We start from the raw sequence: 7,381 nt of genomic DNA, 5'->3' as shown, positions 1-7,381 counted from the left end.
TTATTTACTTTTTTTCTGTAGTGTAGTGCTCCCCCAACCTCCCCCCTCCCCATGATAGTTATATAGGGCTACTATTGGCTATGTACCGTATGACTTAGAGCTATGTCCATTTGACACATGGGTTTAAACACTAAATACATTTCATGCACACTTATGGGGGCTGCCATTTTAAAACCTAGATTACACTGCAGGTATCTGAAGGAGAGTTGCTGCACATCAGAGCTGTAATGCATTCAAAGTTAAATTTCAACATAGCAGCACTGATAACTAGAGGGAGGTGGAGCATAACCCGATTAAAATGTATTTAGCGTTTGTCAATTTCAGCCTATTTGGACGAAATTACAAAAAAACACATTTATTTCATATAGGGTATAAGAGTCCACGATCCATTAGTACTGGGAATTACCTTTCCTGCCACTAGGAGGAGGCAAAGATTCCCAAACCTCAGAGCTCAATATAGACCTTCCCACCTCTATAGTAATCCGTTTTGTGAAAAATGAAGATGTGCAAGACTGTTTGTTATTTTATTTTAGGGTTTCCTGGTTAGGACCCTGGAGTTGCCCTCTTCAGTACTGACTTAGTCAAAAGGGATGTATTTGGAGTATTAGGCATTAAACTTATTTTTATCCTTTTTTATTTAAAGGGATAAAGGTATTCATTTCTGACATTTAGTGCAGGAACCTATCTTTGCAGTTATTTGTCTTTTATTTCCAACACCAGGACATTCTTAAACCTACTACTGATAATTTTCTTAATACTAGGTTAAGTTTTTGAGGTAAGTTTATGATGCCTTTTTATTAATGTGTGAACGGACGTGATACGAAGTAGCTTATCATGTCCGTCGCACATCAATAAATTCCGACAGCATACGCTTTCGGCATTTATCATTACACAAGCAGTTCTTGTGAACTGCTTGTGCAGTGCCACCCCCCGCAGATTCATGGCCAATCAGCCGCTAGCAGGGGGTGTCAATCAGCCCGATCGTATATGATTGGGCGGATTGATGTCTGCGGGCTCAGAGCAGACAGGCAAGCTATATAGCAGTGGTCTTTAGACCGCTGCTTCTTAACTGCTGTTTCCAGCGAGCCTGAAGGCTCGCGAGGAAACAGCTGCATCAAGCTCCATTCAGAGCTTGATAATTCGGCCCCTGTGTAGTAGGTGGGGTTAAATCTTATGATGGAAACCATCAGGAATGCCCTTAGCCATCTTAGTAGTACTAGCTTCAGCAGCACATATACTTATTTTTGATGAGCTCTCAGGGGGATCTTTATTGTTTTTCATTAGGTGTGTGTTACTTTAATTTTTTTTGCACTGTTTTTTGGCATTAATGAGCATGTATGCGCGGGACGCAATTTTCCCTAACGTGGATGATGCTTTTTCTGCCTTAGCAAAAAAAAAATACTCATCGTATGGAAAATAGTTTTTCTTTTAAAGACACAAGAAGCTTGATTCCTCTTTAATCTACATTCTGGTTATATTTTTAAACCTGCTGTTGCTATTGCTGATGTAGCAGCTGCTATCTCGAAATGGCTAAATAATCTCTCTGTTTAGGATCTGGATAAGTCTGATAGATAACTTTCAAGAGGTTTTAGAAATACTTAAATGTGCTAATGCTTTTGTAGGTGATGCTATTCTTGATATTAGAAGAATTAGCTCTAAGAATTTCAGTTGTTGCCAGACTTGCTTTATGTCTTAAATCTTGGTCTGCTAATGCAGCTTCTAAGCTGTCTAGCCTTAGCCCATGTCAGTCTCTTCAGTAGGGTAATGGTGGCTTTTATGCAAATGGCAACTTGTGGGGTACAATCCTGATTAAGTTTATTCAGTCTTTCTGTATTTCCACAGGTCCATGTGAGGGATGGCATCCTCTCAAACCAGGTGAGCTGTCCTGCTGCCGAACAGTTAAATATTGAGGTAAGTGCCAGTTTTATTTTTCTATGTAGCAGGGAAAAATTTGGGACTTATTCAGCTGAAACGCTGCAGGGGGGCGTTTTTTATTATTCCTGTCAGGGTGCAGGTTTTTATGGCAGTTTTTGCAGGCACTGTTAGTGTGAGGAGTAATTTATTTTATCGATGGCTCAGTGAGGATTCGTTTTTAGTAACAGATTATGTACTTTTTTGGGGGGGTTTATTGTTTGTTTTTAAGCCTGTTTTTCAACAAAGTTGTTTTATAAAAATTAAAAAAAAATAATGTCTTTTTGTCAGCTGTAAGACTGCCCCTTTTAGGGAGGTTCTGATTCTGTGATGTCAAAGGTTTTTTTGCACTTTTTTTCACTTCCTGTAAGAGTGAGGTGCCCATATTTCAGATGGAACTGCTGTTTAGAGGGCTTCTTGCTGTTTTTGCTTCTTTGGAAATCTGGATTGTAAACGGGATCGTTTTTTTCCTCAGATTGCTGCAGGTTGCAGGTAGGGATGGGCGAATGTTTCGCAACATTCGAAAAATGGCACGAATTTTAACACATTCGTTCGTTTGAATCGAATTTCGAATGTTTACATAACATTCTAACATTCGATTTTCGAATGTTCAGTTTCGAATTTTATGATTACATTCAAAAATATTCTTTTCGAAAAATTCGAATTTAGATTGTAATAGTATTTCTAATGCTTTTTCTTTAAATGTAATATTCGAATTATGCAATATTCTATATGGAAACATTCAAAATGATATATTTGTATCTATTATGTATCAATTTACTAGATTCCCGCCCTACCACATGAACTATTGAACTTCTGAATAGTATTTGTTAAATAGAATGTTAAATTCGAAATTTCGAATGTGGACATTCGATATAATTATAAACATTCGAATTCGAAAGTGACATTCGAAAACTGTAAATAACATTCGATTTTCGAATTTTTAAGAATATTCGTTCTTTTCGACATTCGGATTTAGAATTCGAATTTCGGTAATAACATTCGTTTTACATTCGAAATTCGAAAATTTACACATTCGCCCATCCCTAGTTGCAGGACAGGTAGGGCACCTCAGTGATTCTGCTGAGGTGTAGAGTGTTGCCTGTGGTATATTTTCTTGATTTGGTAAATTTAAAGGGAACATTTATTTAAGAATTTCTTTTTGGTTCTGTATTATATCCTTTGTTAAAAAAAAAAGTTAGTTTTTTTTATCTTTATTATTTGCTTCTTTTTGTATTATGGATCAGGAGGCTATGCAGGATGTTACCTGTAGCTTATGTTTTGATGCCCAGGTGGAACCCCCAGTACCTTTTTGTTCATGTATTAAAAGAACTTTAGCTTATAGAAATAGACTTTTTGACCCTGAGCCATCATTAGCTAAGGTGGATGCTGTTCAGGAGCCTCCTGTTTCAGATGTGCCCCAGCTTTCTCCTCAAGCGTCCCAATCCTATTCATCTGCACATGTAGTGCCCTGCGTTTCCTCTCATGCTCCGTCTGGAGTTATTTTGCAAGATATTACTACCCAGGTATCTTCTTCGGTATCTGAGGTGCTGTCTGCTTTTCCCATGCTGCAGGGAAAACGCAAAATGAAATTTAAAGAAACAGTAAGTAAGGTTTCTGATCCTCAAGTGGCTAGGGTTCTAGACGTGCTGTGAGATGTTCACATAATTGTTATAGAGAATCTGGAGATATTTCTCCCTGTCTCACATCCTTTCTAGGATTTTCTGTTGCTATCTCTCTTGGAATGCACTGTGTCTTTAGTAGAAGGGAATTTTCTACTTTTAATCAGGGAACTTATATCTCTGCGGAGATAATCTAGATTTCTTTCTGACATAGGTAAGAAGCTGGTGGTTTAATTGTTCATTTAGAGCAATGTCTTGTCTTATTAGACTTGCTGTACTAGCCGCCGGGCATTGTGGCTGAAATTTATGGTCAGCTGAGAAACCTACCTGTGGTTTAGTGGTACAGCCTAGGCTTTATAGTTCTGCAGTTGCAGATTCAATTCTTTCTGTTTCCTCCAAATACACGCTTCTAGTGTCTCCTTTTAAGGATGAGACTTTGTTTGGGTTATGACTTTTCAAGTCCAATCTAAGTTTTCCTCCCAGAGGCAGATTTCTCTTTCTAGAGTATCTGCAATCCAAGTAGGATGAGAGGCATTCCTTGAACTGGATTCAGGGTCTTCATCTCTGGGAGTAACAGTTCCAGTCCCAGTTTGGAAACGGGATATAGGTATTTACCTCATATATTTCAGATTCTGTCCTTCAAAGTAGTATCCTTTCTCCTTTGGTTCTAGTGGACCTGTTCATAACGAACTTAGACCTGAGAGAGTTATTGTTTCCTTAATCGGAATCTTCTCTAGTTTTCTTAGTTTGTGCCATAACAGTCACTGTCAGACCTTTAGGTCTTGAGATATTGCAAGTGTGTTTTTCTGGACAATATATAGTTCAGGTATCATCCTGACTTTGAGCTAACTCTCTTTTAAGAGATCTTGTCCAATCTTCTTTGCCGGGGACGGGAAATGAATCTGGAGAAGAGTTCCCTTGTTCTATCCACAAGGGTAATTTATTTGGGACTGCCGCCACAATACCCTGAATACACCCGATTTCGTTTGATCTCGGAATTTATGCAGGGTCAGGTCTGGTCAGAACCTGGATGGGAGACCACCTGGGAACACCAGGTGCGGTATGCTTTGACCTTTATTTGATTCTTTATCTAGGAGATGTCTTTCAGAGGTCAGAAAATCAAGAATTTATTCCTTTTCCCCACTCTGCAGTCTTCTGTCCGGCCAACAGTAAGTTTTAGAGGGCGGTGGATGGCTTACCCATCTTGCAACCAGGAGGTTGGAAGTTTGGATTTAGCGGCAGTTGATTTTTCTTCATTTTTTTGTGACCCTGTGTATGGAGGGAATTGGTCTGATGGTATTCCATGGACATCATTCCTTTTGCTATTTTCCATGACATGGAGAACTTTCCAATCTGTCTTAAAGTTATAGATTTAGATCAGATGACAAGAGACTTTCTTCCGTAGTATTTTTTCCTGAGTATCTATCTCCGGGCGCGTGTTTCTGGAGATATTTCTGGGTGATGTGAACATGGATGCCAACCTACTGGGCTGGTAAGCTGTCTGGGTCTTTAAGGAGTATGGACTCGGAAGTGTCTGCTCTCCTCTTTAAACATCTTGGAGTTGAGAGCAATTCGCAATGCTCTGATGACTTGACCTCAGTTGTCCCTAGCTTGGTTCCAGTCGGACAATATCACCTCTAGGGTTTATATCAACCATTAGGGAGGAACTAGGGGTTCCTTAGCCATGTAGGAGGTGACTTGGATTGTTCAGTGGGAGGAAGCTCACATTTGCAGTTGATCATCCACTTTCCGGGGGGGGGGGGACAATTGGGAGTAAGACTTCTAAACAGACTGATAATTCATCCCGGGAAGTGAGCATTTCCATTCGGAAGTGTTCTCTAGGTAGACCCTCACATGGGGGGGGGGTTCAGGAGTTGGCTTCTGTGAGCATTTTGAAAGAATGCCAAGTTTCAAAGAAACGATTTATGGTCATGTGATCCGCAGACCATCCTGATAGATGTTCTGATGTTTTTTCTTGGATTGGAGTCTTGCATACCTTTTTCCTCTGTTTGTTCTCTTTCCACACGTCATTACTTGTATTTTCAGGTGAAAGCGGCAGTGATTTTATTAGCCCCTGCATGGCCTCACAGGATCTGGTATGTAGACCTAGTGGAAATGTCATCTCTCCACCTTGAAGACTACCTCTGAGGAAGAACTTCTGATTCTTGGTCTTTTCCTTCATCTAAATCTCTGAAGCTGACTGCTTGAAGATTGGAAGCTTAGTTTTGTCTAAGCAGGTTTTTTTTTTAAATTTTTCTTTCCTTTCTCCAGGGTGGTCTGGAGAAGGGTTTTTCAGTCAGTACCCTGAAGGGTCCGTTTGCTGCATTGTTTTTTTTGCTACATAAGCATTTGGTAGACGTGCCAGATGTACAATCTTTTTGTCAGGCACTGGTCTACATCAGGCCTGTGTTTAAGTCGGTTGCTCCCCCTTAGGGTTTTGCCCTTGTTCTTAAAGTTTTGCAGTAGGCTCTGTTTGAACCTTTACTTTCCATAGATATTAAGTTGTTATTTTGGAAGGTTTTTTTTTCTCATTGCTATCTTGTCTGCTTGGAGAGTCTCGGAGCTCTCAGTTTTGCAGTGTGATTCGCCTTATCTTATCTTTCATGCAGTTAAGGCGGTTATTCATACTAGTTAGGTTTTCTTCCTAAGTGGTTTCGGATATATATATTAATCAGAAAATTGTTGTTCCTTCTCTGTGTTCTTACCTTTCTTCTCATAAGGAACATTTGTTGCACAACTTTGATGTTGTGCATGCTTTTATTTATTTCATGTAATTGGCAAGAGTCCATGAGCTAGTGACGTATGGGATATACAATCCTACCAGGAGGGGCAAAGTTTCCCAAACCTCAAAATGTCTATAAATACACCTCTCACCACACCCACAATTCAGTTTTACAAACTTTGCCTCCGATGGAGGTGGTGAAGTAAATTTGTGCTAAGATTTCTACGTTGATATGCGCTTCTCAGCATTTTGAAGCCCGATTCCTCTCAGAGTACAGTGAATGTCAGAGGGATGTGAAGGGAGTATAACCTATTGAATGCAATGGTTTTCCTCACGGGGATCTATTTCATCTCCTACCTCCCTTTTCAGATGAACGATATACTCTCATATTCCATTACCTCTACTGATAACTGTTTCAGTACTGGTTTGGCTATCTGCTATATGTGGATGGGTGTCTTTTTTGGTAAGTATGTTTTCATTACTTAAGACACTCTCAGCTATGGTTTGGCACTTTATGTATTTATATAACGTTCTAAATATATGTATTGTACTTATATTTGCCATGATTCAGGTTTTCAGTATATTTCCTTTTGCAGACTGTCAGTTTCATATCTGGTAAATGCTTTTTTTTATGAAGAAAAAAAAAAATCTTACCTGGGGTATAGTCTCTTTTTCCAATTGACTGTCTTTTAAATTCGCAGGCAGAATTAGGCTCGCGAGGGCTCAAAATGCCAGAGTTTATTGGCTCAAGATTTTTTTGGAGCAAAGTTTTGTGTTCATTGACGCAAATTCGTCATTTCCGGCGTCTTAGTTTACACTGAATCCTTTGCATCATCTATGACGCGAGTGTGTTTTTCTTTATTTAAGAACCCATTTCTATTTTTTCCCATTACTGAAACTACCATATAAGGAAATTGATAATTTTGCTTTATATGTTGTTTTTTTCTCTTACATTTGCATGATGTCTCAATCTGATCCTTTCTCAGAAATCACTGATGGAACCCTGTGGCCTGATAACAGTTCTACCAAAGCTAAGTACATTTGTTGTAAACTTGTGAGGGGGTTATACCTCCAGCTGTGGTTTGTAATAGTTGTCATGATAAACTTTTACATGCAGAGAATGTAT

At 39.2% G+C, this 7,381-nt stretch overlaps 1 pseudogene; it reads left to right on the top strand.

Annotated features, from left to right (window-relative positions):
* The first annotated feature begins 4,481 nt into the window (after window positions 1-4,481).
* LOC128646262 (uncharacterized) lies at window positions 4,482-4,600 on the top strand (annotated as a pseudogene).
* Window positions 4,601-7,381: the final 2,781 nt, after the last annotated feature.

Source organism: Bombina bombina, chromosome 1 (genome assembly GCF_027579735.1).
Source record: "Bombina bombina isolate aBomBom1 chromosome 1, aBomBom1.pri, whole genome shotgun sequence".
In the NCBI taxonomy this organism is placed as follows: Eukaryota; Metazoa; Chordata; class Amphibia; order Anura; family Bombinatoridae; genus Bombina; species Bombina bombina.
This window is presented reverse-complemented; position numbering and strand designations above follow the sequence as displayed.